Here is a 10,130-nt window from a genome sequence, read left to right as displayed (position 1 = left end):
AAGGGGAAACAAAGGAGGAGGAAACAATGCTTGATAGGAAATGTGCTCATTATCTTGCCCATGTAACCCCTCTGTATGGTATTTTCCCAATAAAAAATAAATAAAAATAAAAATGAATAAATATATAAATTCAAAGCTCAAAAAAAATTAAAAGAAAACTGGAGCTGTCTCTCCCAGAATAGATTGTAGGTGCAAGTCTTTATGATTTACACATAAGGAAATTGGAGCAAGGAAGTATTAAAAATATTGATTGAGATAGAAACCCTGATTCTTAGCCAACCCTGTACCTATTCTGGCTAGATGCCCTGTCCATTACAGTGTCTCTTTCTATTCATGATATTCCTAAAGAAGTACAAGGGGAAATGAGGGCAGCAGACAGAGGAGGGGATGATGGAAATTAGGTGCCCCCAGTTCAGATGCACTGGGCTCACACTTCAAGCCCTTCAGTGCTGTGATACCCTCTGAGCCTGGTAGAGAGACCAGCTTTTCCCAGGGGCTCCAGTCAGGAGGAATTGCTGGCAGTCACTGCCCAACAAAGATGTCTCTTTACATCTTGTTCCTATCGATTACCCACCAAAGCATCTCTCATTGTTAGGCCTTCCCAAGGGGCACTCAGAAGAGAGAAGTCCTTTCTCCTTTTGTGTGGTTAATGACATCCAATGCTACCCAGTGATCTCTGCCCTCTTCCTAAAGGCAGGAGAGGGGGGGAATGGAGAAGGGAAAAGAGAACATGAAAACATGGAGCAGGGTACACGGATGCAACGACAGGAGGTAGGAAGAGGCAAGGAGCTAGAGAGACTTACCATAGAGATAAAGAAATCAGCACCACAAGGATATACAGAGAAGGAGCAGAGACACTCAAAAAACTGAGAGAGACCAAGGGAAACAAATAGCGACAGGAAACAGAGACAGGAGAGGGGGATGACAGAGGCGGACCAAATGAGGAGAAACAAGACAGACAGAATCTCCATCACTGCACCCAAAATTATCCTCAAGACTAGTCAAATTTTAAATGATGTGTGTGTGCGTGTGTGCATAGAAAAGGCTACAAAGAAAATTTATTACAGTTGTTATTTTAGCTTTTGAAATAAACGTATAATTTGGAAATTCACAATTGAGGATGATTAAGTGTTTTGAGATAATTACATTAATGATTTGATGTAAAAAAATACATAAATTTTTAAAAGCAGACACACAAGGTTAGATCTTCCACTATTTAAGCATGACAAAATAAGTAGGACTGAGGGAGGCCAGTGGTCTAATGGAAAGAGCATTCTCATCAGCTATAGCTACCTTTGAGGCGTGTGGCTCAGGGGAAGAGCACTTGCCTAGCATCAGCAAGGCCCTGTGTTCTATCCCTAGCAACACACACACACACACATACACACACACACACACATGCACGCACACACAACATGAGGGGTGGGGGGGAGTTATATACCCTCTCATTCTACTTTCTCATTACACACACACATGCACACACACACAACATTAGGGGTGGGTGTGGGTACCCTCTCATTCTACTTTCTCATTACAAACTAGGACCAATAATAGCAGATTTGTGGGGTACTTGAGGATCTTGAATGAAGTAATCCATGTCATTTCTCTGCTCCAAAACCTCCAAATATAAAAGCCAAAGTCCCTCCCAGGTCCTCTATAGTGCCTACTGTGATCTTCCCAAGGAATCTACTCCATGACATGCATATATATGGCTATATCATCTGCTTCTCCATTCCTGACTGATTCTTCTCCCTCCAGCCACACAAGCTTCCGAAGCTTCTGCTCTGATACCTTTTAAGCTTTCTTCTCTCCTTTTTCAAGTCTGCTCAAATGCCTTCTCTCACCACTTAACCTCTAAAACCCGTAACCTTTTTCTCAAATGCATCTTTCTACTCTCCTGATTTTCTCATACTGAATAACTTTCACTGACTACATAACATACCTCATTTATTTATTTACTTATTATTTACTTCCCTCCCTGCATCAGAACATAGTCTGCAAAAAGGTATGGAATTTCTTTCTGTGTAGCTCAACTAGAATATTTAGCAACTAAACCCTGCCCTGGACACAGTAGCAGATATTTATTTACTTGTTTATTGAATGAATTAATGAATGAATCGAAGCTCCTACAACAAAACTCAGCACTCAGCATGGTTCTTCTGTCCACATCCTGCGAAACAACTCTTTTCCTGTCTAAGTTAAATATTCGTTGTAACCAAGGTCTCTAAAAAAATATATGTTCTCTCCCACATCCAGCCTAGCCATATGTCAGAGAGTTTTCTCTCCTCTTTATTTCTATTCTTGCTTTTATACATGTTAATAGACAGAGAAGGTGCTCTATAAATATTTATTGAATTGACTTAATTACCCAAGTCGCAGAATGGAAACAAAATAAACATTTTTGCCCACAGCTGTAACACTTACAATGCTCAATTCTTGATAGGAGCTTGATTAAACTGAGCCATCCAGGCACTGAGAAAAAAAATAAAGACAAAACTACCTTCTGGCGGGAGGCATGCAGAGGACCTTGTATTCGTTTCTGGAGTGGACGTCTGCTGTTTTGGTTTGCCTAACTCCCGTCAAGAGCTTCTGCTCCCCACTCCAGTCATATCATTGTCGGCAGAACAGTCAGTGATGTTAGGACCAGCCCTGGCCCCTGACCCTTGGGTCCTCGATGGCCAATGGCCCTCTCTTATGACCCAATAATTATTCCAGTGGCACATCATGTCTTCTCCCTCACTCTCATCCCCAAAATGTCCTAAGTAGCTGGATAAGGCTTTTGCTTTTCTTATATAATGAAGATCCATGACACAGAAAATGATCTTTCCAGCAACAGTGAATAAGTGTGCCTGCAATGGGAGAGAAAGGGAAAATACAGAACAGAAAGAAGACAAGGTACAAGCGGAAAAGGTCAGATAATGTGATGTTAGGAAAATGAACCCTTAGATATGTATTTTAATGTTTTTTTTCTTTCATGCATGTGTTTCTAATGCATTTATAAGATTATTTCTTTGTTGCTTTGTATGCCCCTTCCCCACAGTATAACCCTTATATTTGATGTCAGTATAACTTGTGGAGGAGATGGGGAAAAACAAGTCGTTTAAGGATACAGGTGGACCTGTTGCAACAATGAGAAGTACAAGTTTCATGTCCAAAATGAGCTTTACAACGTTGGGGCGGGGGAGGGGAAGGATTGTGGGGGAGGGGGGAGGCTGGGAAGGGATGGGAAGGGTAAACAAAGGAGGAGGCTGCAATGCTTGGTAAGAAATGCACGCATTATCCTGCCCATGTAATTGTAACCCCTCTGTACAGTATGTTCACAAATAAAATTAAATTAAATTAAATTTAAAAAAAAAAAAGAAAGAAGACAAGGTAAGAGACGGGGAAATCTGATATGCTCCAAATCCTTGGAATGGTGGCTGACACATAGCAGACACTTAGTAAATTCTTGTTGAATGAATTGCCAGAGAGAAGGAGGGAAGAGAGAAAGGAAGGACTAGTGATTTCTTTTATAAGCAAATCCAAGCACTATTTCAACAATTGTTTATGAAGCGGGAACCATAGGGCAGGCGCTATATTAGAAGTTGATCTTACAATAGTAAGCAGATAGGCTTGGACATACTTCCTGCCCTAGGGGAGAGGTAAACAGCCACATAGCAATTGCTTAAGTTGAACATCTCATCAGTATTGCCTTAAGAGGCCAAAAACACCACCTATTTTCTGGACCAGTCTTGGAAAAGCTGACCGATTCACAATAATTCCACAGCCCTTGATCTGCTTCCAATTCTCAGATATGTGCCCAGGGCTAGTGTCAATTTAGTGATTACACTGGGCCAGTCAGTCAGAAGATACAGACTAGGATTCATTTTCACTGAATTGTGTTGAAGCACAGCTTTTAGTGCAGCCCTTTAGAATGACAGCTACTGAGGTCTAAAGACTGTACGTGCCCCTTGCCCAACCAGAGGCCTAGTTGATTGATTCTTTTGGATTCCCTGAGCTTCCTGTAACCCTTAAATAAATCCCCTTTATTGCTTAAGCTAACCCAAATTGGGACCTATGCTTTACAATCCCCAAAACACTAAAGCAAAACCATTTCTTCTATGGAGAGCAGAAATAAAGAGAAAAGAAGTAAAATAAGTAAAATTTATAGTGTTTGGGGATTTTTCCCCAAATCACTTTCCTTTCAAAGCCCAGCTTCATTAAACTTAGGCTCTGGACACTCTCCTCCATATCGGGCAGCCTCATTGCTTATGGCCTTATTAAAAGTTATTAAGAAGACAACATCATTATTTCTTTCCATCTACAGATATATATTCTGAACCTCGGGCAATGTCAACTATTCCTGTATCTTAGAGCTTTGGTATCAGAGAGACCTCATCCTAAGTTCCATTACATCGCTGACACGCTATGTGATTTGGGCAAAGTTGTTTCCTCATGAGAGAGGGAGCCAGGCATGGTGGCTCACACCCATAATCCTACTCAGGACGCTGAATATGGAGATCACAATTCAAAGCTAATTGAGGCAGGAAGGCACCTGAGATTTTTATCTCCACTAAACTACCAAAAAAGCCAGAAGTACAGTTTGTGGCTCAAGTGGTGGAATGGTATTTTTGAGCAAAAGGAGCTCAAGAACAGAATGCAGGCCCTGAGTTCGAGTCCCAGCACAGGCATGCACACACACACACACACACACACACACACACACACACACACAAATGAGAGTGGATGATTGCATCATTTTTCATACGGCCATGAGGATGAAATTTGATCTTGGACATGAAACTCTGAGCATGAACTCAGTCCTAGGTGCTCAGGATCCCTTGTCTTGGCCTGCTCAATCCCCTATGGATGTGTCTGAAGGTACATTTGCAAACACGCACACATACATTAGCTCTTGAACAGGCATAACTAAACAGAGAACAAACCCGTGTTTCCTACTCCAGCATCTTCACGTTTTTAACTATTTCTAAACTACTAACGGGAATATAGGAAAACTCTAACTTATATTATGGAAATAGATTTCACTTATTTGGTCTAGAGAAGTTGCCAAGGAATTTTTGAAGGATTATCACAAGGAATAGAAACCAGATTTACTTTGATTTCCAGTGTTTCTCTGTGCTTCAAAGAGTGTTCCCAATAGTCCATATTTTAAAGGCTTAGCCCCCAAAGTGGCACTATGGGAGGGGGTGGAATGTTTAGGCAATAGAACTTCCTTGAAAGTCCTTAGGTCATTGGGTGAGGGAACGCTGATCTCTCAGCCTCTCTCTGCTTCCTTGCTCATGATGTAAGCAATTTGTTCTCCATCATAATCATCTGGTACTCCCTCCAGAGGCCCAAAGCAATGAGGCCACCTGATAATAAACATCAGTGAGCACGCATCTCATCATATACTGACTTAAATTCCTTCAGAGAAAGGCCTAGCAGTGGTATCATATGATAATTGTATTTCTAGTTTTCGGATGCACTTCCATGCTGATTTTCAGAGCAGCCACACTAATTTATATCACTAATAATAATGCATGTGTGCTCCTTTTTTGCCTGCATCCTCACCAGCATCTGTTATTTGTTTTCTTCCTACTTCTATTTCTGACTACGGTGAAATAATGTCACTATTTTCTGACTTGAGCTCCCATTCTAGTTGAAGGTGGTGAACATGTCTTCATATATTTATTGTCTATTCTTGTTGCTGATTTTTTGAAACTACTAGTTTTTGAGCTCTTTTATATTCTAGATATTAATTAATCCTTTGTCTGATGAATAGCAAATATTTTCTTCCATTCTGTGACTATTTCTTCATTCTGGTAATTGTCTTCTGGGCTGGGCAAGTCTATGAGTTTGATGCATATGTGAGTTTTTTAAATTCCCTGCTTCCATTTTGAGTGCTACCACATGCCAAGTCCTGTGCTGCATGCTTGACACACTTGATCTTATTGATTCCCCACAGAAAACCTTTATTTCTCTTAAAGAAGAAAACTGAGGCACAGATTATTCAAGTGCCTTCTTCAGGCTCCTGGTAGAACAAGCCTACTAGCCCAAAAGATGGGTCCCAAAAGGAAGGGTCCTTCCTTTTCTCTCCTGCATCAGCTCCAGTTCTTCTGGTCCTCAGCCTGAGACAGAGCATGCGTGAACAAGACTGCCTTTGAGTTTAAGTGGAGCCTCAAATTTTAAAATCTCTGAAAGCAAAGGGAATGACTACTTATGAGAGAGCCACCTCTAATTGGCATAGTCCAGTTGCATCTTCTTCAATTTGTAACAAGACAGATATCCCGCTGACGTCCCCGGAAGGCTGTCCCTGCTTAACGAGGACATGATCCAGCCCTGGGCGTTCCGGCCGCTTTCAAAGCCACAGCCCAGAGCCAGTTTTAATGATCATGGAAGAACTTCTGAGAGAGTTGTAAGAGGAGGACGGGATAATTGCACTAGAAATATATGCCACCGTGAAAATGGCCTGTGGGCCCATGGCTCTTCAGGAGACGTGGTCTTCAAGGTCAACTCCTCTGGCACCAGCTCTGATTCTCTCCGACTTTTTACCCCATGATAATTATGAAAGAAAGACAACATAACTCTTCCTCCAGCTACCATGCCTCCAATGCTACCTCCCACCCAGACAAGGCTGCAGCGCAGAACAGTATTTAATAGTTGAGTTGAATGAAAATACTATGGCTACCCAGTAGAAAGTTTGACCATGTTCCTTGTAGCCTTAAGTTACTCAGCCTTTCTGGATGCATTTTCTCAACTGAAAAACAAAACACCAAGTGTGTGTGTCTGGAAAACCTAGAATGTTGGTGGCAGGCCTGTCACAGGGGGTGTGCTAAGCTTATCATTGCCAGGAGCAGAGAAATAGAGGCATGGCATCTTGACCTATGTTTTTATGTATTTCAACGATCCCAACATTCTTTCCTGCCTGTGTGACAAAAAATGATTAATACAAAAGTGTTCAGTTCCCCCTCTTCTTGTCTATCTTTTCCCTGATAAAAAGGACTTTATCTTTGTTTCATCTATTTCTCTTAATCCCATCCTCCCAAAAGACTGCTGTCTTTGTTAGACTTCAGGCTACAGATCTGAGAGAATGGTGAATCCTCCAATATGTCACATTCCCAAAGCCTTTGGTCACACTGACCTCTCTTCTTTCTGTACTAGAATCTCTGATACTGGATGATAGATACCTGATTTGTAATGTTCAATCGTGGTGGTGCTTTTACTACAAGCCCAGCATGTAAACTCTTGTTAACATTGATAAATATGTGTTGATTAAGTGAAAGAATGATGCATGAAGTCTCAGTATCTATGGATCTCTGCCAGCAATAACTTTGCCCCAGATGGTTGGCCATATCAAACAACATCTTTGATCGATTGGGAAGAGGCCAGAGCTGTGCTGAGCCCTCCCTAAATGACCTCAGAGCTGAGGAACTGCGACTCCACTTCCAGCTGCTCCTCGGGCAGACAAGGTTCAATGTGGAGAAGTCTTCCCTTCAATAGCGGTCCTTGCACTGTCCTGAGCCAGGGTACATGTCTCATTTGTCACCCTGCAATACCCTCCTGCTTCCACTCCCATCCCTGGAGGTCCATTCTCCATGGACTCGTCAAAGCATCAATTTTAAAAAAAATCACACTAGAGCTGGGTACTGGGTAATGCTAGCTCATGTCTATAATCCTAGCTACTGAGGAGGCTGAGAGCTGAGGATTTGAGGTTCAAAGCCAGTACAGGCAGCAAAGCCCATGGGACTCTTAATTAAAAGCCTAAAAATAGAGCTGTGGCTGAAGTGGTAGAGTACCAGCCTTCAGGAAAAAAGCTGAGGGAAAAAAGTCACTGAGTTCAAGCCCCAGTACCAGTAAAAAAAAAATTTTTTAATCATACCAGTTTTCTACTATAAACTTTCCTCAAAAGCCTGTACGTTCCCATTGCCCACCTTAGAGCATGCTCACTATACTGCATACACACACGCTCTGGAGTCCACCTCCTTCTGCCTCTTGAATTACTACTTCTTTGCTTCTTCTCTCTCAGCTCCTACACAATGCCTTTCTTGAATGAAGTGCTTTCTCAATATATGGTCTGTCCCAGCTCAAACCTGTGACACTATTCAGATCCAGAGGAGAGGCTAGAGCTCTGTGGTTTAACAGTAGCCCAAATTTAAGACCCGATGACCTAGTAAGATGGTCCCTTGCATTTGCTTGCCTCTGTCATCCATCATGGGATTAAATCCTTATTTAAGTCTCAATGTAAATGATGCTACCTAGTACCAGCACAAAAAATAAAAATAAAAAATTGATTCAGGTTTGTAATCTTTTGGGCAAAAGTCCAGGATTATAAGCCAGGATACAGTTTTAAAAAAACACCAGCACAACCATGTTTATTGCAGCACTATTCACCATAGCAAAGGTATGGACTCAGCCTAGCTACTCCTCAGTGGACAAATGGATCAAGACAATGTGGTACATATACACAATGGAACGTTACTTATCCATGAGATGTTGTATATTTGGAAAGAAATAGAAAGAGTTGGAAAAAAATTATATTGTGAAATAATTCAGGTCCAGAGAGACAAAAGATCCATGGATTCCCTTATATGTGAAAGCTACATTTAGCTTACAGACTCGTAAGTAAAATACCTGAGATGGTACATAAGTATATACAAATATATTAACTGAAATACAGTAGATTCAGGAGAGATATCACATAGTATAACTCCTTAGAAAGCCAAAATCAAAGCTCAGCAAAGTAAAATACCGGGAAGCAGGTATTCCAAAGGGTAGGGTAAGGTAGAGTCAAGGGGAAAGAGGTAAATAAATGAAGAGGAGAAGAGGGGGGAAATGCAGTCAGGAATTCAGTATATAGCTGACAAAATTCAGAAGAGTGGTAGGCACTGGTGGCTACCCAAGCAGCTGAGATCTGAGGATCATAGCTTGAAGCCAGCCTGGGCAGGAAAATTCATGGACTCTTATCTCCAATGAAATACTCAGAAAAAGCCAAAAGTGTCAATGTGTCTCAAGTGGTAGAGTGCTAGCCTTGAGCATAAAGAGGCTCAGGGACTGTGCCCGTATCCTGAGTTCAAGCCCCAGGAATAGTGAGGAAAGTGATGGTAGGTAGGAGAGGGATAGATGAGAATGTTCAAAGGTATAATCAAGATGTATTTATAAACTGATTTGTTAAATGCCAACTCCTTTGTACACACATTTAAAGATAGTAAGAAAATCAGATAAAGTAAAATAGAAAAAAAATTATTCAGTTAGTGACTCTAGGAATTGAAAATCCCACAAGCATCTAAAGAGAGCTCCTTTGGTGTATACACTACAGCAAAGAAACAGAAAGGACAAGAGCGATATGTAGTGAGGATCCAGCACACAGGGGGCCTTGCTTTACAACGACCCAGTTTTGCAAGAACTAATCCAGTCCTGGGGGAACTACATGAATCACTTCTTTGAGTAGTACCCTCATGACCTAACTACCTGTAGGCCCCACCTCATAAAGCCTTAACTCTTCTCCCAGCTATTATGTTGGGGACCAAACAATAGCAACAAGGGTCTCCATTGCACACTTAATCATAAAAGTAATAACATTTGTCAGGCATTTGGTCTAGTTTAAGCGAAGAATTCTGACAACATTCCTAGTTGGTACTTACTATCATAATCTCCTCTTTAGAGATGAGAACAATAAGCCCCAGAAAGGTGATGTGATTTGCAGAAGGTGATAGAGCATCTGGGCTCAAAACAAGTTAAACAGAAAAACTATCCAGTCTAGATCTTTCCTATCTGCCACTTCCTCTAGGTTGTTATGCAGAGAGCAGTCTCAATTCTCAGCTTCCCGGCCTTGTAGGCTGCTCACACTGCAGGGCCAAGGCCATCTTAGGAAGTGATGTGTCCTCTGTTGCTATACTAATGCTATACTATGAAAAGAGAGAGGTTACGTGATATTTGTGAAGAGAGAGAGAGAGAGATTTCTGGATGTGAGATTCTGGAACGTTATTCTTAGTTACCTGGCTATAAAGGCCTTCCTGCACAATAGACCTCATTTTAATTTTATGAGATTGTATGACAACTTAGGTTCCTTTCAGCCCTCCAGGTCTTTTGTCTTGTCTTGGTTTTTGGTGTGTGTGTGTGTGTGTGTGTGTGTGTGTGTGTGTGTGTGTGTG

This window comes from Dipodomys ordii, unplaced genomic scaffold (assembly GCF_000151885.1).
Source record: "Dipodomys ordii isolate 6190 unplaced genomic scaffold, Dord_2.0 Scaffold61, whole genome shotgun sequence".
NCBI lineage: Eukaryota > Metazoa > Chordata > Mammalia > Rodentia > Heteromyidae > Dipodomys > Dipodomys ordii.
Note: the sequence above shows the minus strand (reverse complement) of the source record.